This window comes from Ambystoma mexicanum, chromosome 9 (genome assembly GCF_040938575.1).
Source record: "Ambystoma mexicanum isolate Mex_15411 chromosome 9, UKY_AmexF1_1, whole genome shotgun sequence".
NCBI lineage: Eukaryota > Metazoa > Chordata > Amphibia > Caudata > Ambystomatidae > Ambystoma > Ambystoma mexicanum.
The window spans coordinates 332,982,249-333,001,028 of record NC_090931.1 but is presented as its reverse complement, the minus strand read 5'-3'; the positions used below and the strand labels follow the sequence as shown (position 1 = coordinate 333,001,028).

Below are 18,780 nucleotides of genomic sequence, written 5' to 3'. Positions count from 1 at the left end.
CTCGAGGGCAGCAGTCGACCAATCGACATCATCCATAGTATAAAGGGCTTGAGCTGCGCCTGTTAGCCTCAGTTGTGTTTTTACGATTTATTATTAACACATCAGCTGACTAGGCTTTATTGACCTTTGGCTCTGAAGGAGTTTTGAGTGCAACTGGCGTAAACTATACGGCGGGGTAGGCTGGGAGGGTCGATGAGGAATACGTGGGACGAACATCCAATCGAAAGAATGTTACAGTTGGTAAGTAACTTGTTCTTGAATGGATTGTGTCCTCCCACATATTCCTCATCTTAGATATGCTGCCATAGCAGTATACATTTGTAGGAGGGAGTATTAGATAGAACAAGTTAGTCATGCGCAGTGTGTAGAACTGCTTTAGCAAAAAGACCCCCTTGAAATGATGTTGAGTCTAGGCAATAATGTTTCACGAAGGTATGTATGGTCGACCAAGTGGCGGCTGCACAAATGTGCTGCACTGGGACACCCCTCTGAAGAGCCGTTGTAGTTGCCATGCCCCTAGTTGAATGAGCCCTTAGTCCATCTGGGGGCTCTTTTCCAGCCAATTTAGAACATTCAAAGATAGCTAAGATTATCCATCTGGATAGCATTTGTTTTGATACCGCTAGGGCCAATTTGTGCCCGGTATATCCGACAAAAAGTTGGTCAGATTGTCGGAATTTAGCCAATCTAGAGATATAGAAACTTAGAGCCCTTTTTGGGTACAGTCTGTGTAATCTTTCTTCCTCCTTACTTGCATGTGGAGGAGGGTAGAAAGAAGGTAAAGTAATTTTCTGTGACAGGTGGAAGTCAGAGACTATTTTCGGTAACAAAGAGGGTTTGACTCTAAGGATGTCCTTATGGAAAATGGTGTGAGGAGGCTCACAAGAGAGCGCCTGCATCTCACTCACCCTGCAGGCTGATGTAATTTGCCACTAGAAGAATTGTTTTCAAAGTAAGAAGCTTTAACAGGCAAACATGTAGTGGTTCAAAAGGTATACATGTAAGAAACTTTAAGACTAAGTTTGGATCCCAGACGGGTACCTGAAAAGGTGTCGGAGGATACATATTTGTCAGCCCTTTCAGGAATTGGATAATCAAGGTGCGCTTAAAAATAGATAGTGCCGCTAAGTACCCCTTTATAGTACCAACTTGGAGCCCCAAATTGGCCAATTCTAACAGAAAAGAGAGTACCATAGGAGTGTTACAAAGGAATGGATCCACATTCTTGTCTCTGCACCAGTTACTGAACTTGTTCTAACGACACCGGTACAAGGACTTTGTTGCTGGCCTTCTGGCCGAAAGCAAAATCTCCATTACGTCATCTGGGAGGTCCCAATCCTCTCAGAAGCCAGGTGTGAAGGCTGAGCGTGTTGACCTCTGGATGGAGAACACAACCTTCCTCTCACGAGAGGAGATCCTCTCTCTGTGGAAAACGTATTGGAGGGCAGATGGACATGTCTAGAAGGTCCGGGTACCACGTCCTCCTGGCCCAATCCGGAGCAATTAGGATCATGGTTTTCCTGAACTTTCTCAACCTCCTGATTACTTTAGGAATCACGGGGACTGGAGGAAACGCGTACAGCAGCGGAAACTCCCAGTCCACCACGAACGCGTCTCCTAGAGCTCCTCTTGGGGAAAATTCCCTTGAGCAGTACTGAACGCACTTGCGGTTGATCCTGGTCGTGAAAAGATCCACTTAAGAGGTTCCCCAAAGGGCGAAGATCTCCAGAAGGACTTCCTGAGCTAGTTCCCACTCGTGGGACACTGCTCTCCCTGCTCAGATCGTCCACCGCCATGTTCTGCTCTCCAGTTAGGTGAACTGCTGACAGAGATATTCCTTCTTGAATTGCCCAGAACCAGAGCGCCATTGCTTCCCTGCACAGTGGAAGTAATCCTACACCTCCTCTCCTGTTTAGGTAGTAAATGGCCACTGTGTTGTCAGTCATTATCAGGACATTCTTTCCCTGTACAGAGGGCAGAAAGGCTTTCAGAGCTAGTCTGACTCCCCTTAGCTCCAAAAGGCTGATGTGCAGTTTGGGCTCCAATGGAAACCAACGACCACTGATTGTCGGATTGTTGGTGTGGGCCCCCCACCCCGTGAGTGAGGCGTCCGTCACTGCTATTATCTCCGGCCATGGTTGCCAAAAAGATTCTCCTTTGAGGATGTTGTCCTTGCAAGCCCACCTTAGTAGATCTTGAGCCACTCTGGCCGGAACTTGCAAAAAATCTGACATATTCCCCAAAAATTGAGAACATTGAGTTTTGAGGGCCCATTGAAGGGATCTCATCCTCAATCTGGCCACTGGCACCAGAAAAATGCAGGATGCCATGAGACCGAGCAACCTGAGGCAATCGAAGGCCGGTAGTCGCTGGGCGTTCTGGAACTTTGTTACCATCTGCAGAATGTGGTGAGCTCTCTTCTCGGGAGGCGAGGCTTTGCCCGAGGAAGTATCCAGGACTGCTACGATGAATTGGAGCTTCTGGAGTAGTACCAATTGTGACTTTTTGAAATTGGGGGAAAAGCCAGTCTGTGTAAGAAGTGGCAGGTTATGGTTAAATGTTCCTGGGCTCGTTCGGGTGAACCCGCCCTGATTAACCAGTAGTCCAGGTAACGGTAAAGGTAAATCCCCCCTCTCCTGAGACTCGCTGCCACCACTGCCATGAGCTTGTTGAAAACCCTCGGTCGGAGGTCAACCTGAATGGCAGAACTTGAAACTGATAGTAAGAATTGCCATTCGCGAACCTCAGGTACTTACTGTGCTTGAGATGGATCGGCACATGAAAGTAAGCATCCCGAAGGTCCAATGATACCAACCAGTCTTGGAGTTGGAGAGCCCTGAAGGATCTTTGGGATGAGAAAGTAAGGGGAGTACCAACCCTTGTTCCTCTCCGCTACAGGTACATGTTCTATTCCACCTTTCTCTAGCAGGGTTAAAATCTCCTGCACAAGGAGCGGGTCTGGAATTTTGTCAGAGCTGGCTCCCGGTGGATGGTCCTGAGGCCTTTGTCGAAAAGGAAGGCAGTAACCATGGGCCACTGTATCCAGTGTCCAAGCATCTGAAGTAATGCCCCGCCATTCATTCAGATACTGAGTGATCTTGCCTCCGAAGGGGGTCTTGTGGATTAAGGCCTCAGAGTGGCTTTGCAGCGACTGCAGCAGTAGCTGAAGGGACAGTTGCCGCTGCTGGGGCTGATCTACCACCTTTTCTTCTTCCACTAGAAGGAATTTTTCTTTGTTGACCTTTCTGAGTGGCCCGTCTCCTCCCTCTCCCAAATGAGGAATAAAAGCGAAAAGGACGACTCCTCCAGGAAGATGACCCTGAGTAAGAGTGTTGCTGAGGTTGTCTTATAGAGGCACTAAGAGATTTAGCAGCCGCCTTTGAGGTCTGCAGCTTTTCTAAACTTTCGTCTGCCTTGCTGCCAAACAACCTCAAGCCGTCAAAGGGCATATTGAGCAATCTGGATTGCACATCTGGTGCAAAACCCGACTTTCTCAGCCATGCGAATCTGCGCAGGACTGTGCTAGACGCCATGGACCTGCTTATGCTATCAGCAGTATCCAGCCCTGATTGGAGTCATTCCCCCATAGCCTCATTTCCATCTCTGACAATTGCGAGAAAACCTTCCCGTTCCTCGCCTTCAGGGATGTGTTCAGCCGCTGCCGTTATGCAATCCCACAGGGTTTATGTGACCCTTGCAAGAGTGCAAGTCACATTTATGGATTTTAAGGCCGTACTGCCCGAAGAAAAAGCTTTCCGGGCCCAGGCATCAATCCTCTTGTCGTCCCTATCCGGGGGATCGAAGGGTAGGCTGATTGTCTCGTAGATGTGACCACCTGCACCACTAAACTCTCCGGCGAGGGATGTTTTGATAGATATTCAGGGTCAGTTGAGGAAGGCCTATACTTCCCCACAAACTTCTTATTTATGGCAGGGCCAGAATCTGGGGTCTCTCATGTGGCCATAACCCTTTTTTTTCAATGCCCTATGAAAAGGGAGGACAGGGTCCTTTTTAGGGCCTTCATTAAGGATGTCTGTCATGTCATGTCATCTTGGTCAAAATTTGGTTAATTTGCATTCCATCCCATGAATTCAATTACTCTATTCATCAAGTTTCTGTATCCTGCATCTGCATGGTCTGCGTGGTCAGGCCTATCAAAATCTACCTCAGGGGAGGTATCCAGGCCACTGGCCGTCTGAAGGCATTCATATAAATCTGCCATTTTCGAATTAGTGTCTACTAATTCTTCTGGGATCTCCCTAATCCCAAATTTTACTCCAGCCGGAGTAACATCCTCCCCTCAGAGAATTGTTCCTCAAAAATTGAAGACATTGATCTGAAGAAATTCTCTCTAGGCTGTGGGTGGAACACTTTTTCAACCGGCATCGCTCTTGGCTTCGACAAGGGTGTCTATTTTGGCGCCGGAATTAGTGATGGCCTCGATAATGGCGTCAAAGGCGTCGAGGTCATCGACGCTGGCTTCGATAACGTTGAAGGAGGCTTTGAAGGAGGCAGTCGGCTTCGAGAGTGCATTCGAAGGATGCGTCGAAGTAGCCTTCAACATAGATATCGATGCCGGGTGGGTTCCCGACGCCATCTTGCCCAACGTTACCTCCAATTTATCCATCGGTAGGTCTGATTTTTTACTAGGTGTCGGGGAAATATCCTCCGATGACACCCTCGACGATTTTTCATCAGATCTCACGCGTCTGGTCTTTGACATCCCTCTGTCACTTTTGGAGTGATGGTCTTGTGGTTTTTTCGAGGGGGTCTGGGCCGCATTCTCAAAAATCTAACATGGAGGTTCGGAAAGTCTCCCATTTCTCAGGGGAATCATGTTTGGAAGGAGAGGGGATGACTCTTGTGTCCGCCGACGAGGAGGAGGAAAAAGGAGATCGTTGTCACCTCTTCTTAGATTTTCTTGACGAAGACGAGGAAGATTTCCTCGAGCGACTTCTCGATCTCGATTCCCTCAACCTATGTCGAGACTTCCCATTCCTCCCCCACCGCTAGTTTACCTCTACGTTCCTTCAGAGCCTTGTTGGTCATCGCCTGACAGGAACCGCACTTGTCGACCCGATGGTCAGGGCCCAAGCACCAGAGACAATTTCGATGGGGGTCGGTGATTGACATTTTCTTCACGCACTTCTGACATTTTTTGAAGCCAGTTTTGGCATGGAAGGATTCGACGATGAAGACAATCGATTGAAGAACTGAGGCGCCGTTCTCATGTCACGAAGCAAGCTATCGTGAAAACGGAACTGAGGCTAATGGGCGGGGGTCAAGCCCTTTTGTTAGGCAGAAACCTGTGCAGTTCCCTCTGGGACCACTGCAAAAGATTTAAGAGTACAGGCGTTTGGCAGTAAACCCACTTGGTAGCAGTCTGTACCACACAGATTCACTTGGTAGCTGTGGCTGAGCAGTCAGACTTCCCTCAAGAGAAGAGTTAGGCAGTATACAGAGTATTCACAATAGGTCAAACAAACACAGTAGAACAAGTAAACACTGACCAGAGCTTGGTGTAAAAGAGATATAATTATTTATTTAAAACCACATCTAGTAAAACACACAGGCACTAATGTTAAGCAGTTCAAAAACACGGTCACTAAAAGATATACACTCCCTTGAAAAAATATTAGACAATTCTTAAGTAAAGCCCCACTTATTTTCAGACAGCGGTGAGCGCTTAACTCTAATAATTCGTTTTAAAAGGGAGAGAAAAGCAGAGTATAATTTGAAATAGATTCCAACACTTTCACAAGAACACAACAAGAGAGGAAGGCAAAGTAAAACCGTGAAGTTAGAGTTCAGAAGGCCGGATCCACTTTAAGAGGATCAGAACGAAATATGTCCACGGTCACACGGTTGAAGTGTACAAAAGTCTTGAAAAGGTTCAGAAATAATTGGACCAAAGAAAGGGACCAGTTAGATGGTCAAGCCAGCCAGCCCAGTCCAGAAGGTTAAGGGATTATTATTACCTTGTAGCAATCTTTAGAAAGGGAGGCCTGGCGGACACGGTACCTTAAAGCGGTGAGAATACTCCAGCGGGGGCAGTTGTTCCTGGCAGCGGATGCAAGTCGGTGCTTTGTCCGGGAGAAGAGAGGATCTCGTCGGGGAGGAATACAGGAGTCCGTTGCACTGCCAGGGAAGAAACCAGCCGCGGAGCTCTCAGGTAAAAGGAGCGGTCCTTTTATTCGCGGTCCAGTGGTAAGTGGCTATCCGGTTGCCGGGGTGCTTGGCACGGGCAATTCGACCACAAGACGTCCTGGGATGCGAGGAAAAGAAGGTAAACTGGTTGTGCCCACCACTCAGGGGAAGAAGCCTCTCCAGCCGGGAGTTCTTCTCTGTCGTCGCGAAGTGGTGAGTCAGTTCCGCAGGGCTCCACCGGTGGTGTCGTCGTTGTAGGTCGGCTCAGCTTCTCCCTCGTCGGATTCTCAGGTCCTGTGGCGACTTCTGAAGTTCCAGTCCCCAAAGCCCTGCTTTTATGCAGCACACCCCCATTCACTCAGCCTAGCTGTCAATCAAACATGCTAAGTGGTGAGCCGGCCGGCTCACCACTTGGACCAGTCACACAAGAGTACGACTTGAGTTACCAAGGTAACTCAGTCCAGGGTGCCTAAACCCCCTCCCACACCCCCTGTGGTACCCAGACAGAGTGGCACCACTTTTGGAGGCTTCTGTGGAGAAGCCCGCCAATAAGTGGAACAAAAGGCTCAACTTGGGTTGGAGTCACAGAAGAGAACACAAACGCCATTTTAGAATCGAGTCCTGGCAAAAAATACCAACCGGCGAATTAATATTAAATAAATAAACCGGCGGTATGTTCGAGGCTATGAGAATTAAATAATTAAAGTTGGTAGCCTCGAACAATAGGAAAATCCCATAGGGATATATTCGCGGTCGAATATAAAAAGTAGTATCCACTGCCACCAGCCAAAACACGATCAGGGGGGACGGAGAGGTGCCCCCTCGACTAACAGACCCCGGGGCAATCGAATTGCCCCGACCAGTATGTCCACAATATAATGGTTTGTACCGGTTTCTGTTAATCATTTGGGACTAGTAAAGCCAATGGTGACTTTACATGCCCTGGGAGACAATAGTCAGTCCCAGGGTATGGAGTCTATGGAGGGTGCTGTGTAACACACACAGTAAAAACACATGGGGCCCTATGGAGTAAAGAACCCCATAGCCCATAAAACACAAACAGTCAAAAGAACACCATAAATCATGTCCAAGAGTGGGAGAAAAAGAGTCTCACTCTTGGCAGGAGAAAAAAAACAAACTCCAAAAATCCAGCAAAGCTGCTGGGGGACTCACTAGGTTAGGAAATTCAGCCTAAAGAGAGAATTCTCCCTAACACTTTTATACTATGGATGACGTTGACGGTCGATGGCTGCACTTCAGGGACATTCAACGCCTCGGCCTCGAGCACAGCACCCTCTAGTGAAAAATGTCCAAAGCAGCAAGCTGGAAGATACGAATATCTAAGAAGAGGAATACGTGGGAGGACACAATCCATTCAAAGTCTGGATTTTGGCAGCATTTGGTAATACATATCTAATCATGCAACGTAACCAGCATTTTGACATTCACGCTATAGATATGCTTTGCTTGTCTAGTGTTTTACTCTTTAGGACATTATCCCCGTGGAGGCCCTTCAATCCAAGAAGGTCCTGAAAGCATGCATAATGTCCATCAGCAACTGCACCTACATGCTGTAGAAAATGTTTCTGCAACTAAGAGTTCCTTCATAAACTGGATGCTGAAAATGATTTTGCTTCTTTAGATTTTGTAATTTACAATGCACAAAATATTGCCAACTAAATGGCTTCTAGGTGCGGAAAAGCAAAGGAATGGCTGCCATGGGAGCAACAAGTAAAATAATATTAAGTAAATAGGGAGGTTTTAACTACTCTCAGAAAGGTCAATGGATTTGGGAGGAGGCACAACTTTAGGCAGAGGGCATTAAATAATCTGGGGGCCTACAGTGAAAACCTCCTATACTGTTTATGCGTGTATCTAGCATAAGTAATTTGTTCTAATTGATTGCTTCCTCCCACAGATTCCTTATCTTTAGAGTGTCTCAAAAGCAGTACATTATCTCCAGTACACCTTTTCCATTCGTAGTCATTTATATTCAGACCAATATGCATGTGATCATGAAAATTTATAAGTTTCTCACTGTAGTGACTAACGTACTCCTAGTCCATAGTCCCCTTTCCTCCATACTGTATGGGCGTCCCTCGCCAGGGAACCTTTTCACCATAAAAAATCTTCTTCCCCTTTAAATTTAGAGGCATGTGGGGGCGCAGCCCAGGGTGCATGCGCTCCCTTGACTCCGCCCACCGGCGCTACTCCTCAGTCCCCATTGACGCGTCGATAATATTACCATTGCCGAATGACACCAGTTTTATTAGGTGGGAGAATGGAAGGACGTATGAAGGAAAGGGGACTATGGACTAGGAGTATGTTAGTCACTACAGTGAATAACTTATAATTACTCCTACGTCCTGTCCCCTTTCCTTCATACTGTATGGGCGATTACAACTGAATGTAGCCCAAGGGTGGAGAGGAGACCCTCTTAAGAAAACAAGTTCCTTAAGACTGCCTGCCCAAATGCTGCGTCTTACCTAGAGCCAGAATCCAAACAGTAGTGCTTGCAGAAGGCCGAAGGAGTGGCCCACGTGGCCGCTCTGCTGATGATCTGCCACGGAACGTGCCCTTGGAATGCGACTGCCGTGGCCTTGGCTCTGATAGCGTGGGCATGCATATTTGCCGGAAGTAACTTGTGCTGCCTCGCTTAGGCCTCCTTAATGGCTGCAACCATCCACCTTTCTATGGAGGCCTTAGAAGCGGACATCCTGGCCTTGACCCACAGGTGACAAAGAAAGCCTCAGATTTGCGGAAGCTCTTGGTTCTATCAAGGTAGAATTTTAGAGCGCACCCAACATCTAAATAGTGCAGGACCCTCTGAACATCGTCCTTAGAATTCCGTGATAAAAGTGGGTAGCCCTTTCTCCTCATTGAGGTGGAACAAAGAGACTACTTTAGACAAGAACGAGGAATGCATTCTAAGGACCACCTTGTCCCTATGAAAGGTAGTATATGGCTCGGAAGCCACAAGAGCTTGGATCTCGCTGACCCGGTGTGCAGATGTAAGACCCACCAAGAGGGCTGTCTTAATGGTTACCAGCCTGATGTCCGCGGACGCCATTGGCTCAAAGGGTTTATGCACCAAGGTGCCCAACACTATGTTGAGGTCCCACACAGGGTGTGGCTTCTTGATAGGCGGGTAGAGCCTGGTGAAGCCCGTAAAAATGTCTTCTAACCACTGGGTTGGAGGGAGAGAAAACGTCGTCCTCCGAGTTCCGGTAGGCACCGATGGCCGCCAGATAGGTGCAGCAGGTGTCTATTTGCACCCCCGAGTGGGCGAGGTGTGCAGAGAAGGGTAGCACGTCATCCAGCATGCAAGTAAGAGGATTGACCTTCATGACCTTCTTAGACTCAGCCCAGTGACAAAACCTAGACCACTTGCTTTTGTACTGGCTGCTAGTAGCATCACTCCTAGCACCCTGTATGATGTCTAGGTTAGCTTGCGGCAGATGTAGATGCTTCAATGTGACCTGTTCAGGAGCCACGCTGCAAGGGCTAAATTCTGGCGGGTGGGGTGGATGACCCTGCCTCCCTGCAGGCATAGCAGATGAGCTGGGTACAATGTAAGGTGAATTGGAGGCTGATCCGACAGGCTGAGCCGCTCCGAGGACCAAAGTCTCGCTGGCCACCACCGAGCTGTCAGAATGATGCTGAGGTGTCAAAGCTCCCTTATCTTGCAGATCACCATGGGCACCAGGGGAGTGGGCAGAAATGCATATGCGTTCATGCTGTTCCACTGTAACTCTAAGGCGTCATCCAGGGAGCATATGCCCTGCCCCTGCCAGGACACACACTGAGGGCACTTGCTGTTGTACCAGGTGGCAAAGAGATCCACCTCGGGCTGCCCCCATCTGCTGAAGATCCGCATAAGGACTTGATCGTTCAATTGCCATTCGTAACTGTCCGCACCCAACCTGCTGAGTCGTTCCGCCTCCAGGTTGGAATCCCCTCGGAGGTGGATTGCCCTCAGGTGAACGTTGTTCTCCAGAGCCCACTCCCACATGCTAAGGGCCAGGCTGCATAGGGGAGGAGACCTGGTGCCACCCTGCTTGTTGATGTAATGCATGCTGGTGGAATCGTCTGCTTGAATGAGGATCGTCTTGCCACTGATAAGTGCAGGAAGGCTTTGAGAGCGAGCCACATCGCCTTGAGCTCTAGCCAATTGATATGGGCCTCCTGTTCCTGAAAAGACCAGACTCCATGGATGCTGTGGTTGTCCAGCCCTCCAAGGAAGAATCTGTGGTCATGGTAAGCTGTGTTGCTGATTGCGGAAAGGGTCTGCCTATCTGCAAGTTGCAGTCCGTGCACCATCAGACAAGGTCCTGGTGGAGAAAGGGAGGAATGCTGACGAGTTCTGACTTGGAACTCCGCTCCTGACTCCACGAGGCTGCGAAGTGCAGCTGTAATCTTCTAATTTTGAGCCTCGTGTAAGGCACTGCCAGTAGACATGCCGCCATGATACCCAAGAGGTGCTGGTACCACCATGTTGAGATCACCTGGCTGCTGAGAAAAGGACCTGTGGCCCTCTTGATGGCTGTGATCTTGTCCTCCAAGAGAAAAACTCTCTCGGAGCTTGGGACTCAGATGAGGCCCAGGAACACCAGACACTGCATCGGCTGCAGCTGTGACTTCTTGAGATTGATGGAAAATCCCAATTCGTATAAAGTACTCATGAGGGCGGAGGAGGTATGATGGATCGGTTCCGGGGATCTCACCCTGACGAGCCAGTCATCTAGGTACGGGTAGACATGGTAACATTGGGTCCCAAGAAGGGCTGCCACTGCATTCATAAGCCTGGTAAAGACCCTGGGGGCTATATTGAGGCTAAAGGGTAGAACTTTGTATTGGAAATGGAAGCCCATGCTCCTGAACCTCAGGAAGCACTGATGAGGCTGCCAAATTGGGACGTGTAGGTACGCGTCCTTCAGATCCAGGGAGCACAATCAGTCTCCCTTGCAGTGTGTCTCCGCAATAAGCACGTGGGTAACCATCTGGAACTTTTGAAGAGGGAGGGAAACATTCAGGGTGCAAAGGTCCAACACAACTCTCAGGCCAGCCTGGTTCTTCTTATGTATGGCGAAAATCCTGGAGTAGAAGCCCATACCCCGCTGGAAGGCTGGGACTTCTTCCACTGCCTGGCTCTCTATGAGCGATCACATTTCTGCCAACAGAGTTGTTGTCCCAATCTGGCTGCAATTGACAGGAGCAAGAACAAACTCCGGAGACGGCCAAAACACACTGTGTTGACTTTTTAAAAACTACCCACAACACTGCAAACAAAGGGCAGGTCAAACACAAAACAGAGGACTACATTTTTCGGATTGAGCCTTGAAACTGAACAGGGTTGTCTATACAGTGCACACATCCAGATGAGACCAGGGTTCGGTCAAAAAGTGTATACTAAAGTTCTTCTTGCGTCTAAAAACAGTGGAATTTTTATGAGAACATCATCACAGAAAGTATGTTTGAATGATTGAAGTATGGTCTGTGAAAAGTGGATGGATCACTTATGTTACTGTGTTTAGCTTATGAATAAAACATGTATTTGAAGAAACCACTATGACAAAACTGATGGTTTGGGGAGTGACATGATGGCCTTGATTATGATTTTTGGTATATGCATATTGGAGTTGGCCTTCTTCCTGCATTCTCAGGTCAGGAAAGTCCTTATATGGTCATGCACTTGCCCAGGAAAGCAGAAGGGGGCTGAGAATGATTAGTCCCAGTCCGCATCACTGGTGCCAGAAAGACTGCTACTGAGGCGGATGAGAAACCAGTAGTTGTCCCTGAGTGGACAACTACTGGTGGTTTGAATGGTGCAGATCATTTACATTGGTGGGCTTGGACTTGCTTTCAGCTCGTATTTTGGATTAGAAGAGGAATAATGCAGCCATTCTTGAGATCCATGTTGCAGCCACAAATGCTTCGAAGAAGAGCAGCCCATTGATGACCCAAGGGCGACTTCTGCAGTGGACCAGAATCCCCTCCAGTGGTTGTCCCGGTGAAGCCCTGCTCCTCTGCCTGATTTCCAAAGACCATTGTCGGTGCTTCAGCCCATGCACTAGAGTTTGACCAACTAGTCTTGAGGCCATCTGAAGGGTACAGCCCCTCATAGCCTTTGGAAGTGTCCCTGGAATGCCCAGTGGGCTGACCTGCTCCCATGTGGGATACCTTGACAGAATCCTTGCAGTTCTGCATTCAAGCCTGGAACTGTGTTGGTTTCCAGCGTGTGCCATAACTCACCTCGTTGCATATTTGCAGATTCCTAACATCAAGGGAAACTGTCCTGGAGCTTCTTCATTGACCGCAACTGGAATGATACCTGTAGTCATCTGCAAACAGTGATTGTCACTGGAACTCGCCTTCCTCCAGCCCATGAAGTGTCCTGAAGAGGTCTGCATCATTGAAGTCTGCATGTCTTCATTGAATGGGCTTGCATCGTTCAGTTGCATCCGACCCAAGGAAGCTTCAAAACTGCAACCCCAGGGCAACTCTCACCTGAACAAAGGATGGAAGACTGTGCTCCCAGCTATCCCCAGTCGCCCAATTGTGATCCTTGGGATAATCCCTGTCCTCCATAGGATAACATTGGGTTACAAACTCTTTGTCTACCATCTCCCTCTTATTTATCTTTGGTCGTTGAACCTGGATCAGGTATCATTCTTCAGGGTTAGCCAGGGGTCTTGAAGAAGAGAGAAGCGAGCTTACCAGTCTTCTGGTAAATTGTTGAACTTTTAAATAAATTGAAACTATTTTGAATCACCAGCACAAATCCACTGCATCGTTTTAGAGAATACATACATGTGAGAAACTTTGTGCTGGAACCTGTGACCTATGGGTACTAGGCCCCATACATCTTAGGGTTGGACTTCTGCGGAATTGAACTTGTGACTGTCTCTAATCACTTTAACTACATCTGCATTACGTACCTGTTTTACATGGATAGTTCTTTGATAATGTATTGTGAATGAACATACTGGGGATTGTATATATTTGTGTTATAGAGAATTGTGTGATATTACTACCTGCTAGTTTCATTTTTCAGTGTGTTCTAAAGACCTACAAAAAAAACAATATTTTTATAACTGACTGTCTTATGTCTAAACTCAATTATTGTATGTTATTCTGTGTGAACTCAGTGAGCGCCCCAGATCAAACAGTCCCGAGACTTTTCCTTGGCCGTTTTCCACTCTGCTTTGATTGGGTTTTGGCTAAACTCTCAGAGATCCCTGCTCACCATAACTAGAGTGGCATCCTAAAACCTGTGCAGCGGGGGTTATTTTTGAAATCCATCTTAACATACAGAAGTCAGAACCATAGCTGGATAGCCTCCCTGCACAGGGCAGTGACCGAACACCCCTTTGCTTGTTGAGGTAATGCAAGTCAGCTGTGTGGTCCATCAGAATCAGGAATTCTTTCCCCCCGAGGGACGGTGCAAAAACAATCAATCAGGGCTAATCTTAACGGCCGCAGCTCCAGCCAGTTGATATGCCAGCAGGGTTCCACCAGGGACGAAAGAACACTCTCACCGGAAGATCTCCCCAGCGAACTCCCCAGCCCTTCAGGGATGCATTCATGACCACTTGTGCCTCGGGCCAAGGTGGCCAAAAGGGCTCTTCCACTAACATACTCTCCCTGTCGCTTGTTGGCTACTGCACTTGATATACGGAGGACATCCAACATCTTGTCAAAATACTGATACCACTGATCCCTCAGGAGCCATTAAAGGGATTGTATCTGCAGCCCAACCTCTGGCACCAGGAAGATGCAGGAGGCATGAGACCCAAGAGGTGGAGGAAGGAGGTTGCTGACAGGCTGCTGGAGTTCTGGAAAAGTGTGACCATCCTACTTATGTAGGTGACTCTCTCATCGAGGAAGGGGAAGGTCCCCCCGCTCAAGTGTTCAGGGCCGCACCGATAACATGCAGGCTCTGCATTGGAGTAATTTGGGATTTCTGGAAGCCCATGGAGAAGAACAAGCTGTGAAGCAAGATTCCTCAAGGTATCTGAATACCTATTTGGAGACCTCCCTCTGATCAACCAGTCGTCCAGGTAAGGAAACATGTGGACACAAGATCTCCTGAGGTGGGCCGCCATTAGCTTGCTGAAGACCCAGGGAGCGAAGGTTAATCCAAAGGGAAGCACTTTGAACTGATAAGTATCTCCAATGCTGACATTTTCGGAATCGTCTATGCCTCCGAGGGAATGGCACATGAAAATAGGCATCCTAAAGGTCCAGTGACACCAACCAGTCCTGGAGCTGCAGCGGCTGCAGAATTTGTCTCAACGTTACCATCCTGAACTTTTCCTTCCTCAGAAACTTGTCCAAGGCCCTGAGGTCCAAGATGGGATGGAGTCTTCCTCCTTTCTTGGGTATCAGAAAGTGCCGGGAGTTTCAGCCTGACGCTCTTTTCTCAGCTGTACGGCAGACAATAGCCCCACTGGACCCGATGAAGGACTGAGGGGTCGGACGTTATTTCCTTTCACCTGTCCCAGTGACCAGAGACCCTTCCTCCAATCAGAGCAACGTGGGTAGAACTCAAAGAAGCTGTGCGGTAGCCACTGTGGAAATGGATATAATATTATGACCCCAATCGCATCGTTTAAATGTATGTTGGCCTACGCCAAGCTGTCTAAAGGATACTATGTACATAGGTTCCGCGGCAAGGTCTTGACCTTAATGTATCGTGTAAGCCGCCATCTTGGATCTAGCCACCATTTTAGGTACTCTTGTAGTGTGGAAGTCACCCTGAATCACAAAATGGAGGCCGAACGACATTTTGAGTAAGACTTCGGCCATGGTGACCTCCGCACACGTGAATGAATAATATGTCCGCAGGCTACTTGTTAGGGTCATGAACTAAGACCCTGTCCTCTGTTTAACCTATGTGTAAATATGTAACCGTATCAGCGGAACTGATCTAATATATGGAAATTGTGTGTTCGACCTGGCTACGAACCCTAGCCATGGTTCCAGAAATGGTTAACTTGTAAGAGGGCTGGCCAATGCAGTACTAAATGTATAAAAACCCATGCATCCCGATGATCGGTCTCTCCCACTTTCAGTGCGAACCTAACGTTGAAGGTTCGCGTGTTAGTCAGAGGGCCGAATAGCTATTCGCATGTCAATTGACTCTGGTAACTTTGTAACTTTGAAATAAAGCGCTTTGTATGTCCTTTGTAACCTGTGTTGGTGTGTTTCCTTTTGGGCTTCCCGGCCTCATGTCAATTTCTCTGTTTCCACAGTTGGCACCCGAATAGGGACCCTCAAGATTGATGCCGGATCATTGAAGGTTGACGCAGACTATCGAATCGGGATCAGACGGTGTGATTCTGCGGGCCCGACCGATCGAGACGCGATACCTCGGCAGCGCTGCATGATCCGATCCTTGGGCGATAGTCGTGCGGTCTGACACGGCATCTTGACGAGGGTCCAATTCCGAGGCGGGCAGATTTGCCGAAACCACCGAACGCAGGTAAAATTTGTTAGTTGAAGTCCTTTGTAAACCGTACGGTCCTCCTTAGGTTTGGTCAGGTGCAGTCGTGACCCGGCTCTTAATTTAACCCTGACAATTTGAATTTGGCGTATTGTATCTGCAGACACAATTATTGGACCAGGTAACACCAATTTTTTGAGAAATGCCTGGGAAATTGTCTAGCTGCTTTAGGGTTCTGTTCCGCAGCGATCGACAATCTTTGGAATTTAGCCGTCCGGCACCACAGGAGGGGTCGCCGGCGTGTACTATGTACTGTAAGTATGGCATTGGTAGTATTGTATTTAATGACATTTGGCACAGACAGACCAGAAATGCCTCTGAATTTCAGTGGCCAATCAATGGTAGCTTTGAGATCCCCCGTATTGAATACTTAGAGTCGATTTTGCTTAAAAAGAAGGCTAGGCCAGCAGCCTTTGATGTGTTACAAAATTGGAAAAAGGAAGCATTACAGCAGCTTAAAAGTAGGGATAAACATGCACGACGTCATAAAACGAATGCCGAAAAGGCATTGTTGTATGACAAGGAAAAACGATTAGATGAAACCCAGAAGATGGATAGAGCTTTCTCGCTCGGGTTCCAGAAAATTTACCCCTCTAAAGATTTCCATGTTTCCGAGGAGTTTATTGAGAAAATATTAAACGATCGGAGGCCTGATTCTTCAGCGCCACCTCCGTATGCTCCCGTTGTGGGCACCTTGCCCGTTCCTGCTATTGCTCCTATCGTTATTCCTACTCCTCCTGCGCAGCCTACTGCCTCTAGTTCTTTGGTTGTCGCTCCTCTGTCTATTTCGTCTATTACATTACCTCTTTCCCCTGCACCCTTGTTAGGTTCACCTACACCTCCGATTCTGGGGAGTCCTGTGTTCACTAAATCAGATCCCGGTGCAGGGTCGAAAATTGTGACTCGTAGTACTGTTCCTGCGGGCAGGAAACAGGAACTATTTGCTTGGGCTAAACATTGCATGGAAAAAGGTGATCAAACTGATGTACTTTCAACATTATCTAATTTGCACGATTTTCTCGAGAAAAACGTTTTTATTGAAGGACTGGGGATTCATTTAGGTGTAATGTGGGGTAGATTGCAGACTTCGGATCTCCCACAAGGGGTGAGAGATCTGAATGCCTTGGCACTTTCGAGGGATACAGAACAGAAAGTATATGGACATGTTGACAGATTGTTTGAGTTTAGGAGGGATTTTGAAAGGTTACAAAACGAGGATGATGAGGACGACAGGATGTATGCACAGAAACGGTTCCTTTCGTGCCGAAGTTCAGCACCTGAGGAAGTACGAATTTGTACCAAAGACGCGATTCGATGGATCTCGGATTCATCGATACCGCCAGATGAGGTGTATGACACATATAGTCAATACACGGTAGAGATGCAAAGGAAGGTAATCCAAGTGATGGTACAGCACTTACAGGAGGAATGTATAAGGAAGAAGGTTGGTTGCCCCATAGAGTTATTGAGTATTTGTAAAAGAGCTTTTTCGCCCGACACTTCTACAGCTGCTTTAGCGCTCGATTTGGCCCTATTGCTCAGTAAGCGGTCGGAGGTCCCTATATCTCAGTTGCCTATGAGAGAGGTCCCTCCGACCTTTGTCCCAAAAGTAGAAATCCCCGCCAACGCGGCGACTGGTGCTGCCGCGATGGATATCCCTGCACATTACGTATCGCAGTTTGTTCACGTCCCGTTCTCTCGACAGGAAGTGAACACGATTAGACAATCAGTCCCTGATATCAGGAAGAACCCGACAGGGTTTTACAAAGAAATAGAATCCGTTTTGCAATCTTCTGTGTTCACCTTAAGTGACATGGATTTATTGTTTCCAGTGCTTTTACCTGTTGATGTATGGAAACAGGTACGAACAATAGATGATGTGCCGGGGTTAGGGGATACATGGGTAAACTTAACTAGAATAGATGGGGAACGACTAGCTGGTGAGAAACCACCCCAGGTAATACTTACCTTACCCGATAGAATAGTTGCTAAATTAAAAACTATAATCCCAGAAAAAAGGATTATTTGGGACAAGCTTACGACCTGCGTCCAAGGGAAAACTGAAGGTACTACTGAATTTTTTAATAGATTTGAACAGGTGTTCTCCGACTTCAGTGGACAGGATTTAGGTACAGAGTCGGGGAAGAGGTTGTTTCTGGACAAATTTGTGCGTGGATTGTTGCCCGACATCCAGTCACAAATTATGTCCTCAGAGAGCGCTTGGCAGGCAAAATCTCAGTCAGAGGTCTTGCATATGGCTCAGTATTATGAGAATCGGGTTAATAATGAAAAAGAGAAAATCGAAAAAAGAAGGGGTGACCTAAAGACTAAGGTATTGTTGCAGCAAATTGTCAGAAACCCCAGAGGAGGTACGACGCAGACTAGAGGTCAGTACATTCCAAGAGGAAATACTCCTCCAAATTCTATAAATAGTAATCAGTGTGCTTATTGCCGCCAGGAAGGTCACTGGCGAGCACAGTGCCCTGCCCTTCGTCAGAGGTCAGGAGGCACATTTGGAGGTATGGGTAGGCGACCAAGGGGCCGCCCCGGAGCAGGGGGGCCTGATAGGGGTCAGCTTCTACAAGATCCCCAGCAACCTTTTTCACGGGAAAATCAGACTCCGAGTATGGACTCGAGAAATATATTTGATCACCCTTCCGCCGCCTATCTTTCTGAGGAACTTCCCTTTGATGAAGTCCTGCCTTACTAGGATTGCCCGAAGCAGCGTTTGGAACCTTTACCTATTCCCGTTATTCAGAAGGGCCCCTATGTTGAATTATTGGTGGGGAATAGGAAACATCAGTTCTTGATCGACACTGGAGCACAAAAGTGCTCCATCGACCATTCGAGGGTTCCAAACATCACACTGTCAGGGCAAACAAACGTCTCTATAGGGTTCTCTGGCATACCAACTGTTTGTCCGGTTTCTGCGCCGGTATCCGTTTCTTTGGGTCCTTTTACAGACCAGTGCCCTTTTCTTCTTACTTCAAACTGTGGAGAAAATTTGCTGGGGTTGAATTTGTTGAAGAAACTGAATGCAGTGATTCATTGTTCCCCTGACGGAATAAGATTAACAGTTTCACCACAGCAACCCTGTAACTCCCAATACTTGACCCGACCTCTACCTC

At 47.8% G+C, this 18,780-nt stretch overlaps 1 protein-coding gene across 1 annotated transcript in view; it reads right to left on the bottom strand.

Moving 5' to 3' along the window:
- GTF2I (general transcription factor IIi) overlaps nt 1–18,780 on the bottom strand; it is a 2,618,156-nt gene that overhangs the window by 145,059 nt on the left and 2,454,317 nt on the right. The gene's annotated exons all lie outside the window — the stretch shown is intronic.